The following is an 18,777-nucleotide window of genomic DNA, read 5'->3' on the forward strand; positions in this document are numbered from 1 at the left end:
CAGGAACAACCACTGGCAAGACACACATAGTATCAACCCACAGAAAAAAAGAAAATAAAATATTATTTTAAACACTTCAGTTATTTAGAAAAAAAACCAAGTGCTCTATCATGTTTAAATATTATTTTTTCTTTACACCTATCACAATCAGTATAACAGCAAGAAGGCAACACAATGGAAGTTTTTGTTGAACAGAGTATGCTTGCTTCAAGAAGCTGGTGTGCCAATAGAGGCACACATCAAGTGAAGCTAACATACTGGGTGAATTATGTGTCCCATCACACCAATGACTGCAGAGCCATAAAACCACCCTAAGTGTTCTAGTTACAATCAATTACATCATGCTTTAATCACATTTTAATGATGTATTAACCAAGATTTCAACAGCAATTAGTTTAATGGGTGTTTGCTTTTTTAAAACTATTTTAACTGTGGCTATATCCAGTAAGATTAAGAAGGGGAGGAAAAAAAATTAAAGCATTGATTGTGACCTCTTTCTTCTCCAGCAATTTCATGTGATGGGACTGAAGAGAAAGATTTTTCAGTTACTAAGCATTCATGATTCTTAAGAAATAATGTGTTCGACTTTGCTGTACAATAATATACCATGAGTTTTTTCTCGTCTAGGAAGATGCTGCAAAATCTAACATACTACACTGAAAACAGTTCATGCATCTCCTGTCCTTTAGTGCAGAAAGTATTACAATGCCTACTGATATCTAGGCAAAGATAAAAAAAGCACAAAGTAAAATTATTAATCATACTAATTTTTAATAGAAGGGTTTAGAAAACTTCTGCAGCTGCTTGTAATATTCCCGTTGATACACACTTTCCATACGGAAAACTGACAAACATCTCTGGGAACCCAGCTCCTTTTAAAGCACTCCTAAGAATATTAACCAACAAAGAAAAAGATTTCACAGCAAAACCCACATAAAAACCTATATTAGGAATGATACCGAACTTAAAGAATGTTGTAAAATGAGAATGGAAAAATGTACAAAATGAATTCATGCCCATTTACATGCTTTCAGTCAGGCTACCGGATAACAAAGCCTCTGTCTTTGTGTTAACACTGCAGATTAGGTCAAGTTTTTACCCCTCTGAGCTCTTTTCCTGTAAATGACGGGTTTTGATGTGAAACAAGCAACATGTCAAAGCAAGTTGAAAGATGTAGGCATTTTATGCCATGTCACAATGACAGGCCGGTGAATATTTGGGCCATTAGGGGCTTATTAGTGAATAAATGACCAGATGGTTCAGTGATGCACAGAGATGGACAGAACTGGATGCTACTAATCAGCACTGTCTGTACTTGATGTCAAATCACATGACACAGTAACCCATGGATACCGAATAAAAGTTACCATTAGCAAGTCAATTTGATATCTGTGTGGCGTAAACAGACTTATAACTGCACTTCAGAGCTGCCTGTTGTTAAGAAGAAATAATGGTAGAGTATTTAAATAAACACACTCCACTCTTATCAAGTTATGATAAATATAACTAGAATTTCAATTCCCAAGACCTCCTTTTTATTCTGAAGAGACTGTGGAAGGACATTTACATATTAGACTACCTCCACAGACAAAAATGCTAGTCTGGAAATGCTGTAAAAGAGGCACTTTCTTCGAACACCATGGTTAGCAACATTAAGTGATGCTTTGTTTGTGCATTTGTCACAGGAATGCAAACTTGAAGAATAGAACCTGTTCTCTGGGGGGAGGCCATTTGTGTTTCAGTAGATTCATGCTTTGATTTTTTATGGATGTTGATACATGTTTGCTTGCCACTACCCTAAATTTTTCCCATGGGTTTTTAAAAATTTATTTTAACAAACCCTTGTTAGCAAGTAATTTCCAAAGCATTGCATCAGGGTGAGAAGCTTTAGATGTTTAGTAAGGACCACATCCTGATCTAGGAGCTGATCCTGAACCACTACTGCAGAGTAGGAAATGCCAGTCTGAATGGAGGGGGTAAGCCAGGTCTGGGGATAGGGGAAGATTTGCCTCTGTGCTAAATCTCTGTGAGCTTAAAATAAAAGGAAGTACATTTGTAGACTGTAGCAGTTTGAGGTATATCCTCACCTCCAAGCTCATGACAAACACGGCAGTAATGTACTTTTGCTAAGCAGAAATAAATGTATATCTGAGGCATGCTTTACTTCTCTCATGTTTTTTATAGCAAATGAGAACAAATACAGTTCTATGACTAATGATTTGTTTTTTATGATGTACTAATGTGATTTACAAGGTGTTTTGAAATGCTGAACAAAACTTGCTTGAATTTTTCAGTCTGAAGAATCGGATGTACACGTACGTTACCCCTTTTCCATAAGGGTGATGATATTGGCATATGAATTTTATGTAGTAGGTTAATAATGTAATAATGTTTGGTGACTCTAGCCATGTTTAACCGTGAGTGTCACTTGATCCTGATTTTCTCTCTCTTGTTCCTTCTTTGTTGAAAGAATATGGAAAGAGAATTACGGTATGAGTGGCCATGGAAATTGAAATTTGCTGTTCCCCTGGTTAAATAAGGAATCAGGTATGAAATTAGGCAAGTCCAAGGAATACTATGTGAGCAGTCAGAAATACGCTTGTATGTTGAACATACTGAAAACTTGAAATAGCAAGAAATACAGCAGAATGGGTTGAAATTGTGGAACATGTTGCCTGTTTTATAATCCTTGCTGTAGCATGGATGTATTTTTATAGAGAAAATATACTATTTTAATTATCGTTCTATATTAATTACACAGGGTTGTTCTTTGGGAAGATGATGCTACACTGCTTATATTGCTATAGTAAGTATTGCAATGCTGTATTAGATAAAACGCTAATAGTCTTAACTGCATCTGATCCAGTGATCATCTGAAGATGCCTGGGTAAAAAGTAAAATTAAACAGGACATACATAAAAGAATCTTTTGGATGGAATTCATAGTCTAGTGATGTTATTATGGAGGCTAAAAATCATGGGTTAGAGATGAGATGGCTTAGAACAGTTCGTGGGAGAGAGCTCACCAGCAATTATTAACAGCAGTGGACTGGGTTCATCCTCTAAGCTCAGGAAACCCTTATAGAATTAATTGCTGGAGGCTGGGAAGGACTACCATGCCAAGGATGCTTTTAGGTTGATCTTGTTCCTTCAACTTAGAAGTTAAAGGGATATCCTTCAGTGATCATTGCTTGCTTTTTTCATATTAAATTCTCCAATGATGTAATTTAAAAATCCCTCTAAATATTTAGAAAAAAAGTGCTTTATAGCTTATCTGTTTTCCACTCATTTTGACACTAGACCTAGAAATGAGACATGCCTGCAAGCTTTAACAGAAATCTGAAAAATGCAGTGGTTTACCCAAAAAGTTCAGCTGGCCAGCCCTGAAACCTCAGACTCCATTTCAGACTGAAAACTAATTTTTCAGTGGATCCCGGATAACTTCACTGATCTGTGTAGAAGCCATTGCAGTCTTGGTAGTTTCAGCACAGGCTAAATTAGTTTATGTTCTTTTAACAAAAACAACAATCCTCCCTCTACCCTTACCCCCTGAAGTTGAATTCTGTAGATAGGAGAGCCTACAAAGAACTAAAGAGAAACATCATATAAACTCATGTGAATGCTTCTTTAACAACATTCATTTATTTCCTGGAGGTTTTATTTCTGATGTAAAGAGGAATTACCACTCAGCAGATTCTTGCTGTAGTAGCTTTCCCGTTCCAGTTGCAACAGAATTCTTTCTTCTCATGGTTTTCCTTGGTTTTGCATATGAATTGGCAGTCCAGTATAACTCTTTGCAAGATGTCAAGACACTCAGATGGGTTTTTTTTCTGAAAATAAGGGTGTTGACATTGTGTTGATGGCAATAACATTACTCCAAAAGAAGCACAAGTTCCTTAGAGCTGTAATACCTTATAGAAAGATCTCATTTTTAAAAAATTTGGTTTTGATCGAGAGAATTTTAAAAATTCATTTCCATGGGAAAACTTTCTGTATTGAAATATGTAATATTTGTTCAGTAGTAATAAATGACTTTGTAACGGGATGTGAAATAATCGTTGTCACTTATGGTGGCTGTCACACCAGACAATGGTTGCTCAGTGGAAGTAGTCAAAATCCCTCAGCCAAACCCAAGAGAAATAGAGAGAAAATCTGGATGTTTGTGACCTGTCCTGGTTTAACTGCAAAATATATGTATCTGATAAATGTATTGTAAGGGTTAGTACGGGTGTGCATGTGAATGTGATGGATACTTTCCCTCTGACTTTTAGGTTTGAAGGTGCATGCCAGCACTTTATTGCTGGCTGGAGAGTTCGAGCAATCTGAGTCCCTGGAAGAAACCTTTCCCTCTCCTGCTTTGTGGTGCCAGCTTTCCACCTGGCCTGTACGATACAGATGGACATTTGTTCTGTGACTTGCTTGACACCAGCAAGGTTTCTGTGGTGACATGGAGAACACAAGGTGTGCAAGAGCCTGTGTTTTGCCAGGCCTTCAGGTGAAGACTGCCTTGCTATTCTTCAGTTTTCCTAATGCATGCATAACTTGAGCCAATCTAAGGTAAAATGCATCAAGTAGCATATATTTGTAGAAATAAAAACTTGAAAATGCAGTTCAGAAGCGTTTATAAAAGGCAGAAGTGATGACAAAAAAGATCTGTATGTGTAGATCTGCTTAAACTAAGATTAAACCAGAGATGGTCATCCCCAGCTCTGTGAGTTCTGGAACACCTACTACATGGGTATAGATGAGTTCAGCTCCATATAAAATTCTCTGTTCTGTGGCAAGTATTCTGAAGGAATGAGTTTGTGAACAGTTTGGTTGGGGTTAATGTGAATTCCAGCAGCCTTGTGGGTTCTGGATTTGGGGTGGGGTGAAAGAGGAGAGGCTATTGAAAGCACACCTCCCAGGGCTTCAGCAGTAAGACAGAAGCCTGAAAGCCCAGAGAAATAGGAAAGCCACCCACAAAGCAGTCAATTGGAAGTTTTAGTATATATTTGGTAATCTCTAATTAATCAATGGACAAAGATTTGATAAACATTTTGGAGGGCAAATCTCATAAAGTACTAACAGCTTTAGAGAAAGATTACAAAGAATGTCCTAAGTAATTGTGTTAGATTGTGAGTCTTAGTGGACAAGGAGGGAAATCTGCCTGCCCACTTATTGCCTATTTCCGTTCCCATTGAAGTCAATTGGAGTTTTGACATTGCCTTTTGTGGAAAAAGCCTGACCCTGTATTTAGTACATTACATTGAATAATTGCAACATACCTGCAGAATGATAATGAAAAAGAGTATGTCTTTGACCTGCTGCCTCTGGTGGCTTTGTTATAAGTTTGCTGAGGATGCAGCAGCTTCATATGAGCTGCTGCTTATGTACTAATTAATTTACCTGGGTACATATAAATAGCTCTTTTGCAGTGGTTTCCTAGCAATTCAATTCTGATATGCATCCTTTGTTTTCAGTGACAGGATGTGTGGGTGACTGGGTGTGCATGACCACAGGCTTCCCTGTCATCGAATGTTCGGATAATTTTCATGATTACCTGTTCTTTTGGCAAATTAATTTGAGCAAGTCTCTTATTTGTCTTATACCTTCAGAGGTTTGGGATTTGACTAAAACTCCTATCAGAAAAACAAAGCAGCTGGTTATTATATCTCTATTCCATATTCCAGTTCATTTTTATGAAGTTTATAAAGAAAGACTTTTAACACTTGAAAAAATATGTTGACTTAATTCTGCCTTGACAGAGAGGGCATTTGTTGGTGTTACTAATCCAACATCCTCTTTCTTCTAACTGCTGAGTTCTAGTAATGAAATTATTTCAGTATCAAAATATGCAAGTATATCTGTGTGTGTTTTTGTAAATGTGTGTTCATGCATTAGGTAAGCTGCATAGAGGAAACTGCATCAGGTTTGTGTGGCAAGGGTTTGGTAGCAGAGTGAGCTACCAGGGTGGCTTCTGTGAGAAGCTGTTGAAAGCTTCCCCTATGTCCAATGGAACCGATGATAGGTGGCTCCAATAAAGGACCAACTGCGAGCCAAGGGCCTCTGGGATAACATAGTTAAGATGGGGGAAAAAAAGCCAACTGTGCAATGGCAGCCAGAGAAAGGAGTGAGAATCTGTGTGAAACAGCCCTGCAGACACCAAGGTCAGTGCAGAAGGAGGGCAGGAGGTGCTCCAGGCGCTGGAGCAGAGATTCCTCTGTGGCACTTAATGCAGACCATGGTGAGGCAGACTGTTGTTCTGCAGCCCGTGGAGGTCCATAGTGGAGCAGATCTCCAGAAATCTGAAAATCTCTTCTTTTATGACCATGGGCAGGTGAGAATCCAAAGCGCTGGCAAAACAGACATCATCTTTCCCTAATATTTCCAGTTCACGGTGGAGTTCACTCTGCCTGACAAGCTCTTGGTCATCAGCTGTTGAGAGGAGAGCTGAAGAGATGCTGCCCTCACATGAGAAACAGAGAAAAGGGAATTTTTCTCCCTATTAACAGTAGAGATGCTGTGGCAGTGCCCTTTCTGAGTTGGGTCCTAGCCCTGAAGCAGTGCATTAGGGCTTTGGGTAGACAGCTCAGTGCAGCAGGGAATAAAAAAAGGCTTGTTCAGGTCTTGGTACAAATTTTCCATTCAAAGAAAAAGCAACAGACTTTTCTGGAAAGTCTGAAAAATTAGATGCACTATAATTGTTTTCTTCAAGCACCACAGCTTTTGACGTATAGACTGAGCCATAAAGAGCTCCTCCCTGCTCACTCCATCTTTTATTTACCACATGGGTACTGCATCCTAATGTCAAACTGCTTTATGTTTTTAGTAGCATACTGCTTTCAGCAGGCATTGTTAAAGAGCTTCACCTGCCTCAGTACTTCCAGTATGAAAACAGATATTCATATTGTCCAAAAATGTTTGAACTTCTCTGAATTTACTTGTATGTTTGAAATACTCAATACTGCAATTTTTTGAAAATGGAAACTTGGGGTAGCATTGATTCCTACCTTAAAATGGCTCCCTAGTTTAGAGTATTTCATAGAAATATAGAAATATATTTAAATAGTTTGGGCAAATCTCAAAAAGATAAATGTTGGTCTTCATTTCATATAGAAGCCACTCATTTTAAAACCAAAGTAATATCACTGTGCTTCAAGTGTTCATGCAATTCTAATATTGCTTCTGATGATGATGAGGTTGGCTTTAGGATATCGGTATCGGTTATTCAGAAATTAACTTCAAATTCTGGTTCATGACAAGCAAAACCTTTAGCTGTTAGGAGGGATGCCCAATGTAATAAATATCCTTAACTGATGGCCTATCAAGAAATACAATAAATCTGAAAAAAGCAGCCATGTATCTAATGATAACTCATCTTAAGTATTTCTAATAGCAGATACCTTCAGCTTTTAAAAATTGCTTTAGATTTTCTTATCCAAATAGATACTTTCACTAGTCTGACAATAAGAGAGATCCATGTATTAGTTTTTCACAACTGGAGATGTCACATAGTTACTACTGTTGGTAAACAAGCTTCCTCACAGCTGACTACACTACCCCTATCTCCAGAAATCCAGACATTGCTTCTGAGGGAAAAAAAGTTTGTGGAATGGAGAGGGAGAAAACTGCCATCTCTTCCAGCAACAGTGGTGATAGGAACATGGAATATGACTGAAAATTCACATTGTTTCCTCTTTGGAGGAAATTTTGTTTCATCTAGAATTGCATGAAGGGTCCATGCATTGTTCCAAATGCAGAGAAATGCATGGTCATAATTCAGAGGGATGTGTTGAAATTATATTTATGTTACTTCATTTTGGAAAGATGAATCTACAGAAAACTGCATATTCACACACCCTGTTCGAAGCATATGATTTTGCTCAGAGCCCTCTGGAGATGTCAGTCAATGAGTAGGGACCCCTTCTTCATTTACTGGTATGCAATCTTAATGTCTAAAGTGACCCTACCTACTAGCAGAGCATGTGGAGGATAAAAAGGCAAGATGCTGCCAGTGCCAGGGTACTGCAGTAGAACAGAGTTGTGAGCCTTGTCTTTGATCCTAGATGGTTTTCTTTGCTTTAGTAAAATGATGGAATAGGCCAAAGAAATATTGTTGGGAGTTAAAAATGTGTCAAAAGGGAGCACATAGTTTTGTTGTAGTGCTGATCAGACTCTTCTTAGTGTAATAGCTCCTGTTTTCTCTTATCGTCAGTTGGACATGAGCAAGTCTCACAGGAAGTCCTTCATTGTTTAACTTCTTCATACATCAATTAGCTGTTATCAAGATGATTTTAACAATATGCTTGCCTGTGGTATTTTGGCAACATGCTTTCACCTGTTGGTGAACAGTGGAGTCCAATAACACCAAAGGTCTTCTATAAGGCAGGTTAAAAAAAAAAACAAACCTTCCTGTATCTTCTTTTTTTTCCCTCCTTCCAAGAGAAAACATGGAATCATTTTTAAATTCTGAGGGATTTTGAGACTGAGCTTTAAAATCCTAGGGTATATATGTGAAATAATCTACCAACTAAAAGCTATGGGCTGGTCAGCTGACCTACAACCCTGCTACTACGATACTCTCCAGTGTGTAGTAGTATATGATTCATATGCACTTATTTCTGACTGTGTTCATCTCCGAAATAATCACTTCCTTCTAGATAAATGTATTCAGTGCTATGACTACTCCATCCATCATATTAGGTAGGGTTGTACAGCTGAATGCAGCTCTATTCCAAATAATGATGGTCTCTAATATTTTCCTGAAAATGTGGGTAATTTATTATCATAGGCTAATTATGCCCAATACAGCTGCAGGATGACATTTATTGCAAGAGGTGGGCTGCAGGGAGCTGGGAGACATTGCGTTGTCACTGGAGCAGTTTCTGGGAAGGAATTTAGCTGCTTGTCCAGCATTTCTGCCACAGCTCTGGGAAGTATTTTCCTCCCTGCAGTGTGCTGGATGCACTTTTGTCCCCTGTTTCAGGCAGGATTGATGATTAACCATACATCTCCCTGGTTAGGGATTGCAAAAGCTCCTTCTCTCACCACACCAGCTCCTGGGAAGGAGAAGCATGGTTGCTTTTTTTTCAATGCCAGTCATCTTTCCATTTTCATGAGCCTCAACAAGGACTCGATTTGCTGGGCACAGATCCCCACACCCATGGCCTTGGTTTCTTGTCCAAGTGGCAACTTCCTCTAATCCAGTCTCTGAATGCACAGACAGGGGATGCAAAGCAGTAAAATCCTGGTTTATAGGCATCTGCTTCTCATCTGGGAAAAATACAGTTCTCAGTGCCTGACCAGGAAAATTTTGATTCAGAACATCAGAAAGAAGAAACATCACCCATTATTTCTATTGTAATTTAGTAGCTTTTTCTAGGTTTCTCTCTCCTATTGCTGCTCTTTGCTCAGAAATTAATAGCTGAGGAAAACATCATTTTAACTGCTGTGCAATATGTTTTTGTTCACTTTGGGAATTACTCCAGGATAGGTATACCTATTTGAGATCAATAACAATTTTTTTGTTGACCTCAGTGGGAATGAACAGTACCTTTATTTTTTATTATCTATGCGTGAAATGGCTCAGTTCTCTGAATTCTCCTTTAATCCCAATTTTATGTTTGCATTTCTCTTTTTGTGAGTGTCTTGCCACTGTGACCAGAGACTGTCAATAAGAATGTTATCAGAGCCTCCCCATAATTGTGAAAACTTCTTTTAGGTCACATCTGTGGCTGCTATTTTCCAGGGAGAATAACTCAAGCCCCTTAACCTTTTCTTACAACTTAGATTTTAAAGACCTGATATTATCTTTGTTGCCCTATGGCACATCCTTTGAAATGCAGTATTGTGCTTCCTATATTGCAGTGCCCAGCCAAGCAAACAGGTCGAGGTAAGCTCTGTATGGGTTATAGCTACTACAGATCATCTTATATAGAAAGTGTATCATCTCTTGTTGTTTACTCTATCCCCTTGCTAATACCATTTGATGTTGTTTGCCTCTCTGCCTGCTGCTGTGCACTGAGCTGATAGTTTCAGTGATTTTTCTACAATAATTCCCCAAAGTCATTGGCTGTGTTAGGGTGCTTCACCTGGGAAGGGACTGGGCCATTTCACCACCAGGGAATTTATGCTGGTAAGTAGTGGAAAATAGGGAAAATGTAGTCAAAATACTTTCTGAAGATATTACTATTAGTGAAAGCAGTCACTGCAGAGTGTGTAATGATTCTGGACTGTGAAATGACATTTGGAGCCAGGGAATAAAAATACATCAGTTTAGTGACTCATTTTGAGAAATACAAAACTGTAGAAAGCTTTTTCCATTATTGTCATCTTTGTGGAGCCATTCACAAGCAGCAATGGCACCAGCAGAGTGCACAGTTACTTTTTTAGAGGTACTATTCAGGGGTGTTTGATTTTGGGGTTCACATAAGGTGAACCAAGACAGCAGAAGGCATCCTCTCCTCTGTCAGATTGGAGAGATGTTCAAATGACTAGACAGTCAGTGACTTCTGGGCTGGTGATTAATTTACTGAGAGTTTAGGCAGAACTGTTCTTCAATTACCTTTGAAGACTGAAATAAGGCTGGGGTTTATAAACAGGTTATATGTGTGTTTGCGGTGACTTTGGGGTGAGAGTCCCTCCTTGATTTCACAATTTATACTGAGAAACAAAAAGTACAATACTTTTTAGCCTGGTTAAGTGTGTTTCTTTAATTACTGGAGTTTTCACTGCAGTCTTACGTGGGTGTTACTGGAGTGCCTGTGGTCCAGTGCCATGTCTGCATAGGTCTCTCCAAGCAAGGCAGTGACTGACTGCTGGCAGGGCTTTCAGAAGCACCTTCACCTCTCCACCTTTGATGGATGGTAAAATCCAGGCAGCTCCCTGTGGAAACCAGGTAAAATTATTTTCAGTACAATTACAGAAAATGTGATTAAGACAAGGTAAAGTTTAGGGAGGTGAAGAAGAAATCACCAGTTGCTCAGATATGGTCACAGTGTTAGAAATGACCTCTCTGATTACTTTCTCTTTCTTCAGACCTCAGAAGACACCTGCCTTGCATCAGGCAATACTTTTGACCTTGATTTCCCAAGCTGTCAGAAGAGAAAGGAAAGCATACACATTTGCTAGGTGACTTTGGTGGTACAGAAAAGGAGTGCTAAATGCTGCTTTGAATGACTTCTGAAGTCTTAGCAAGATTTTGTCATACATGAGAGTGAAGTCCAGCACTCAGCATTGATTTGAGGCAGTGTCCCTTGAGGTACTTGGCAGCTAGTGGTACTAAGAGTGGTACTAACGTAAGACTGCTTGGGATGGCCTTTGGTTTGCCATATTGGCTGTAGATATTTTTGCTCCTAGACATGTCTGAGAGAGAAAGTAGTTTATTTTGGAAATACTTCATATCCAGCAATTTTTAATTTTCCTTTTTCACCTGCATCCTGTTTCATCAGCCCACAGTTTATCTCTAAATTTTAGGTAAGCACCAAAACCAAGTCTCTGGGGAATGAGTTGGAAGATGATGGAGAGCTACAGCAGGGGTGGGAAGCCTGCTTTTTGGAGCTGGAAATGTGGGATCAGCTGGTGCCTGGGAGGGCACATAAAGCTGGTACTGCAGGAGGAAGTGAGCAGGCAGGTGGTGATGGTGCTGCAGTTTGGCATGGAGAAATGGGATGTTCAGAGATCTGGTGGAGCCCCATATAGTGGCTGTTTGTCTCATTGCATGGTTCATCTTTTGGTCCTTGGTCATCATTGAAATAGGTGATTGTAAACAGGTTTAAACTTAAATTCCTTTCAGAAATGTGAGAATCCTTGTGAAAATGCGCAGTTTCCCCATGATCTGAAGTACTGCCCCTAGAAACTCACCAGATTTATATTAAACCATACTGTGCTGTAATTTTTAAACATTTCTGCCTGTTTCAACAAGTAATAAATTTTGTTTCCTGTTGTTGATACGGTATTTTAAACTGCAGAGCAGAGAGGATTTAGGAATATGTATGAGCTAATGACAAATTTTAAGTACTATATCAATAAAGACATTAAAGAGGTGATAGAAGATATGAGAGACAGGATACTTCCTATTGATTGCCAGACACAGGAATGCTGTGGTAGTTCTGGGCGCTGCTGTGTTTCACCAGAGCCACTGTATCCATTACATCTGCAGAAAGTGATGTGACACGGAACTGTTCTTGCTGATCCTGAACAAAGTATCAGGTGATTAATTAGAAAATAATTATTCTCACCCAGCATACTATTGAAGAGTAAGCTATTAGATAATACTGTTATTAGTAACTGCTGCTTTATACTGCAGCAGAATCATTCTTTAAAGCCAGGCTCTTCTGCTTGTCCCAGCCACTTTGCAGCCTGCTACTAAGTTTATGCCTTTGAAGACCCTACAGAAGGAAGATAAGGTAAGAAACATGCACCAGCCCCACAGGCTGTGCTTCAGGCTACCTGGGCAGAGAGGGAACTGTGGGCTCTCACTCCCAAACTTTCCACGCAGCCTGCACAGCACCCTGGCAGAGCACAAAGATGCTCATGAAGCCTCTCATGATTTATTTCTTGAGGAAAACTCATGTCCTCCCTCTCCTTGTCTTTGTTTCTAATTTGTGGGGAGAAACCCTCCCACAGGATGCCTGGACATAAGTAGGCTGAGAAAATTATTTTTTAATACCTTTTGCTATTTATATTATTAAAAGGTTATATGAAACACACCAGTAACCATTAGACTTACTGATCTTCTGCCAAACTTTACTTCTTACTTATCTGTCAAATTTCATCGAAGTGCAATGTAAAACCTAATAATGATTTCTTTTTCCATGTACCTGCTGAAACCATTGGAAACATAACCAACAGCAGAACTTCTTTGTATTGTGTCTAGAATACAAATACTCATTTATAGTAATTCTTTGCATTGAGTTGGCAGGCAGGAAAACCTCTCAGCTAGTGGCAAGTAATTTCTTTCCTCTGCCTACCTCTGAATTCCTTGAGTCTAGTGTTGCTCCTCCCTATATGCTGTTGCATAAAAGACTGTTAAGGAAACCATAATTACTTTGGGTAAACAAAAAACGCCAAACTAAACCAAACCAAACTAGATTTTCACAAACTGCAAATGTGATAAAAATAGAGTAAATCTGGGTTGTGGTGATATTGTCTCCTGAGAATTATACAGATTAATAATTTAATTTTGATTTTTTTCTAATTTAACTAATTGATTAGTTAATTAGATATTGTCCATAGGATGCTGCCATGCAAAAAAATCCCCAAAACAACCCACAACAGTTAACTGCAATCCCACTTCTTAAAAATGAATTTCATTGCCATCACATAAAGACCATGTTTGTGTTTGTTTCCTCTGTTTAAATTCTGCTTCCTCCTTGTGAAACTGTTAATATGGTAGAGCCCAGCTCTGGAATTGCCTACAAACTCTTAAAAACATAGTTAATTACAGATAGCCCAATTTAAACTTTACAGCTTTCTTGATACATTCAGAATGTATGGAAGGTGGTTTATACTAACCAGCAAGAAGAAACACATTGTACTACTTCTGTGTGCTTGAAAATCAAGGAAGAAGGGCTCCTTCTGCTGACAGTAAAATTGAGGCTCACTAAATAAAAACAGGAAGACAAAAATTAAACGTTCTTCTTGTAATATGGGTTAAATCTTTGAATTATATACCAGTCTTGCTCATGGATGCTGAACTGCTACAGAGTGCAGTGCAGGGGGTTGCACGGATTAAAGCTGCAAAAAAGGTCCTGCTAAAGCGATTAAAAGAGCAGTGCTGTAGCGCATTATATCATATTCCAACAGTATTTGCAAGCACCTTCTACCTAGAAATGACTTGTTTGAGTATTGCTTCAGATGTGTTCTGGGCAGTTGTTCCTGGAAGCTGTGTGGAACTGGGCAGGCCCAGGAAGGAATCAGAACAGGACCATGCTCTGGATCTGCAAGAGCCTGTGGCAAGTCTCCCAAGATGGATTTTTTTAGTTTTCCTTTATAAAAGAAATGAAGATGATCCCCCTTTAATGCTTGTAGGTGGCAAGTATTCTTTAAGTTTCAGGTACCACTACTGAACATCTTAGTGGTGAAGAGTTGCGCAGAGCGAAAAGAGCACAGCAGCATGGCGCTGTGAAAAGGGGAAGGGTCTGGCAGCCATTATAGATTTCAATCACAAGAACTTCAGAATCACAGAAAATTGTAGTGTCTGAAGATGTGCAAGACATCACTTTTGGTCTGAGATCATGCTATTTTAAATTATCATCTTAATTCCACCACCAATGTAAAATCACTTAATATTACAACTAAGGAAAAGTTATGTTGTGTCTGTGACTCTTCCCAAGACTTGCCCAAACTATAAAACATGACTCTGCCAAAGCTACTTGCAGCAGGTGTTGATAAGGAAGCAGGAGTGGGAGGGCTCTGAAGCTCTGCAGTACTTGTAGGCATGGTGAGTTTTCCAGAAACCCATACGTACCCCCTCAGATGGGAGACCCATGATGAAGAATGGCATTGTCAGTGGGTCCACCATGTCAAAAAGGCTGGCTGTGGAGGATTGCTCAAGGGTGAGTAGGTTGCATAGAGCAAAGAAGTGTTTTCTTCTCCTTCTCACTTTGACCCACACACCCAGTCTCATTTTTCCCTCCTTTTCTGGGAAGGGCAAGAGGACTCCCTCCTACCCTAAGCAGGATCCCCAGGTGCAAGGAGGTTGTCCTGGAATGGCTGAGCTCCTCTACCCTGTCCTGGTTGCACCATGTTCAGATCACTCTGAGGCGCTGGAGGAGTATTGGAATGCTCTGTTCAATGAGACATGTGCAAGGTGCTGCACTCTGTGAGATAGTCTGTGATGTCCTGAGCAAATGAGGACGGAGGCTATGATTATCTGGAGGGACAGAAACCAGGCTATTGAATGACTGCTCTTTCATCTTCCAGGTAAAAACCAGTTTTGGAGAGAGACTCATCTTGTGCAGGAAACACCTGACAATTTCTCTAGACCTTTCAGGAGCCCTGCTTAGGAAATGAAATGTAAAACACCCCTTTCTTGTTGTATGTCGTTTCCTAAGTGACAGCTGATTACGTTTTGGGAATGTTTTCTCATTTTCTGAATTAAATCAGTTTGGCATTCTGTAGCAGACAGTACTCATTAACCTTTTAAGGGTTGCCAAACTGGTCTGAAGCATGCAATGGAGAAGGAAAAGAAAGCAAAAAACCTTCTGTTAAACATCATTGTAATCTGATACTTCTGAAGCAACAGGCAATGAAGACCAGGTCTTCTCCTTGCGGCAATTTATTAGATGTGACACTGGATTATATTAGAGCAGGTTTGAAGAGGGTACAAAATATGAACCAAACTTATGACATGTAGCATGAATGTCATTTATTATATTACCAAACTCTGATGCTTAGAATGATACTAATTTTCATAACTAATGATTTCACATAACTCTTCTAGACTGTTGGGAAGACAATAAAAGTCTGTTTTCTAAACCTCAGTACGCACACACAGGAGAAATCATGAGAGAAGAGCTGCATGATCTCATACCACTACTGCTGATGAATCCAGGGATATGTAAGTAGAACTAAATAAGAAATTTAATGCAATTCTTTACGGTTTTGGTTTCCCTTACCTCCCCCCAGTCCCCAAAATACATCGCGGATAGTGACGGCATGATATCCAATCCATGGTTTTTGCTATAAAGTACCTATAGAGTGAGTGAGGTGAAATGTTTAAAAATGTTGGTATTATATGTACACTTACCATGTTCGTGTGGCTGAGCAATGACTATGTTTATGGTCTCTGATACTCTGCAATAACTACTGGTCCCTGATTCTTCATTACTGTAAAGACTTTGTAACACTCTCTTTTGGTGAGTTTCAGTAGAAACTAAAACTACACAAGTTAATCTGTTACTTCATTTATATCTTATACATATCTTATGCAAGTACCCTGTAAGCAGAAAAGGTCAGTAGACACCTCTCCTGGTAATGTTGCTCTTCTATGCAAGGTAGCTACCCCACCACAAAATGGTACCTGTACGTTTTTTGGTGGCAAGTAAGTTTTAAAGCAAGGTGGTAAAACTGATACAGCCCTTCTCCCAAGAGAGGAGACTGGCTCAGACCTATTGTTTTGGGGACCAGGGAATATGGATCAGTTCCCACAGCACATCTACAAAAAGGACTAGGATGTTCCCAAATCCAGAATTCTTAGCAGGCGCATTGGGTTTTCTCAAATGCACTGCTGGTAGCTTTTCCACCTTGTAACACAAAGATGACAGTGACTATAACATATGGCTCATGAGGCTCACGAGAGCAGTACTTGGAAATGAGTGTGATGGAGCTTTGGTATCAGCCAGCTGGTCATAGTAAAACCAGCCAAGGCAACTGGAGGCCAGCTAGGAGAAACCACCCTTCTCTGCACAGCTCCGGGCAAGAGGAAGTACTGTCCTCACTACATCCAGGACATGACCTGTGCCTTTTCAGGCCCCCCCTTGCTGCACCTTCCACCCCATTTCTCCTCAAATGAGGATAAAGAATAAAACAGGTAAAACAGCAAAAGTGTTAACTTGGTCCTTCTATTCCCTCCAAAACCCCAACTGGGAATAGGAAAGAAAGAACATAGAGGATACCAGGATGCCTGTTTAGTCCATTCTGCAACATTCTGTAACTGGGAAAATATGGCCCCCTGCTTTTTGGGAGCATCCTATTTAACCAGCAGCCATTGCAGCTGGAATTTATTTAGGGTGTATACTGAGATTCTTCTGTGCTGCTGAAAGGGTCATGCTGCACACTGGAAGCATAGGAACTCCTGTAATTTAGTGATGTTTCATTGCTCTTTTTACCACGTCCTTGGGAAACGATGGAGTAGAAAAGCTTAAGATCTGGAACTGTGAATTGAATCTTCACAGGAAATGTTCATGCAAATAGTAGATGTTGCATTTTAACTTAGAGTAGACACAGCTATCTAACCAGAGTCATATGGAATAAACATTGGTGGTGGAAGTATTGCTGAGGATAGGGTTCTTTTCAACTCTATTGCAGAGAACTTGTCTCATACAGTGTAGGCACCAATAGCCAGTTATGCCTAATATACATTGGGTTTAGACCAAATCTTACTGAAGGGAAACATAGGGCACCCACCTGCCTTGTACCTTCATGTTGCATGCCCAGCCAACACGGAGGAAAGGAGGAGAGGTGAGGGCTGCCTCCTGCCCTACAGCAAAAATTTCACTGGGTCACAGGAAGATCCTGTCAAGCAATGACTCTTCCTGAACTTAGATGGAGTTTTCTGCATACCAGAACATGTCAGCTAATTAGTACTTAAATGTCTGTGTAGCAATGGCTGTACATGTATGACTTTTGTATATTTAAATTGTTTAATGCATTTTTAACTTATGGAAGTGTATTTGATATTGTTTCAAGAAACTCTAATTTTTCAACATAAGTTTTATTTTAGAAAATATATATATATCTCTATATCTATGCATAATAAGTATGTACATGTTGAAATTTCTTTCCTTGTCTTAAAAATCGCAGAGGAATGAAAAACACTCATGAGTATATGGTGTCCACCTGGAAAAAGCAATTAACAATTGATATCATTTTGAGGCAGAGGAGCACCAAATGGACTCTGGCAGCTGCTGAGAGGAAAATCTGCATCCACCACGCACACAGGCAAAGCCTGGCAGCACTCAGCCCATGCTATGGGTGCCTGCTTAGTCACAGCAGTTTGCACACATACATCCCCTCCAGGGACAGGGCCAGACCTTGCCTAAATTTCCAGAAGGCCCACCCAGTTATTTAACTAGAATATGGTTAAGAAGCTAAACCATGCTCTGATCCTGTTCCCTAATTTGTTCCACCCTGGAAATAATCTGTAGTGTCTGTGGTATATTAGTTCCTCTTAGCCAGGGCTTGTTGGTGTAATAAGGAAACTGTGGCTGCAGACCCATTGCTATAAGATGCTTTAAAGAAGATAGTGCTAATTTCTTAAACATGTGTCACCTTTCCTCATGCATGAAGCTTCCTAACTGGCAGCCTTTGGATTTTGTTGGTACTGGCTGCACACCTGCGCCTGTCCATGCATTAAACCTTGACTGTAGGACTCTCGTCACAAATGAACTGTCAAATCATTACTACGTTTGATGCAGCATAATCTGTCTTGAAATTAGAATTGGTCCATCCAGGCTCAAATTTCACTTGCTACTGAGGCTAATATGCTGTTTTGAATATGCATTCATGGAGACTTGCATCCATTGGGATCCAGAGGGAGTACAAGTTAAGAGCAGATTTTCTGAATTAGCATGTCGAGAGGCAAGGGTCTTTCATTTAGACTGCTGCAGATGCCTCTCCCTCTTGTTCATTACAATTGCATTTCATCAGCTTTATGATGTCCACATGTCAATTGAGTGTGAGGATTTTGCACACAAAAGAGCCTCAGGGAAAACGACTTCACTAGCTAATCAGCTGATTATCATACCTCAAATGGGCTGCAGTATGCTGCTCCAAATACTATATCAGCGAGAGTGGAATTGAAGATTAAGACAGCAAAAAGAAAGCTCTACAGCCCAGTTTAAAGAAATCAAACAGGAATTTGTCAGGGATAGAAAGAAGCAAATATAGCTGGGACAAGTGCCTTTGAAATATCCTGAGGCTGATTAAACAAAACAACAAATGCCTTTCTTCAAAAGGTGTTGGGGGGTGAAAGGTTAATTAACTGTATTATCTGCCTGTTTATGCCCAGCTGTGTAAAGCTCAATAACACAAGCTCCCACCCCGGTTTTAACATTGCATCCAAGAATCAAGA

This window comes from Melopsittacus undulatus, chromosome 8, assembly GCF_012275295.1.
Source record: "Melopsittacus undulatus isolate bMelUnd1 chromosome 8, bMelUnd1.mat.Z, whole genome shotgun sequence".
In the NCBI taxonomy this organism is placed as follows: domain Eukaryota; kingdom Metazoa; phylum Chordata; class Aves; order Psittaciformes; family Psittaculidae; genus Melopsittacus; species Melopsittacus undulatus.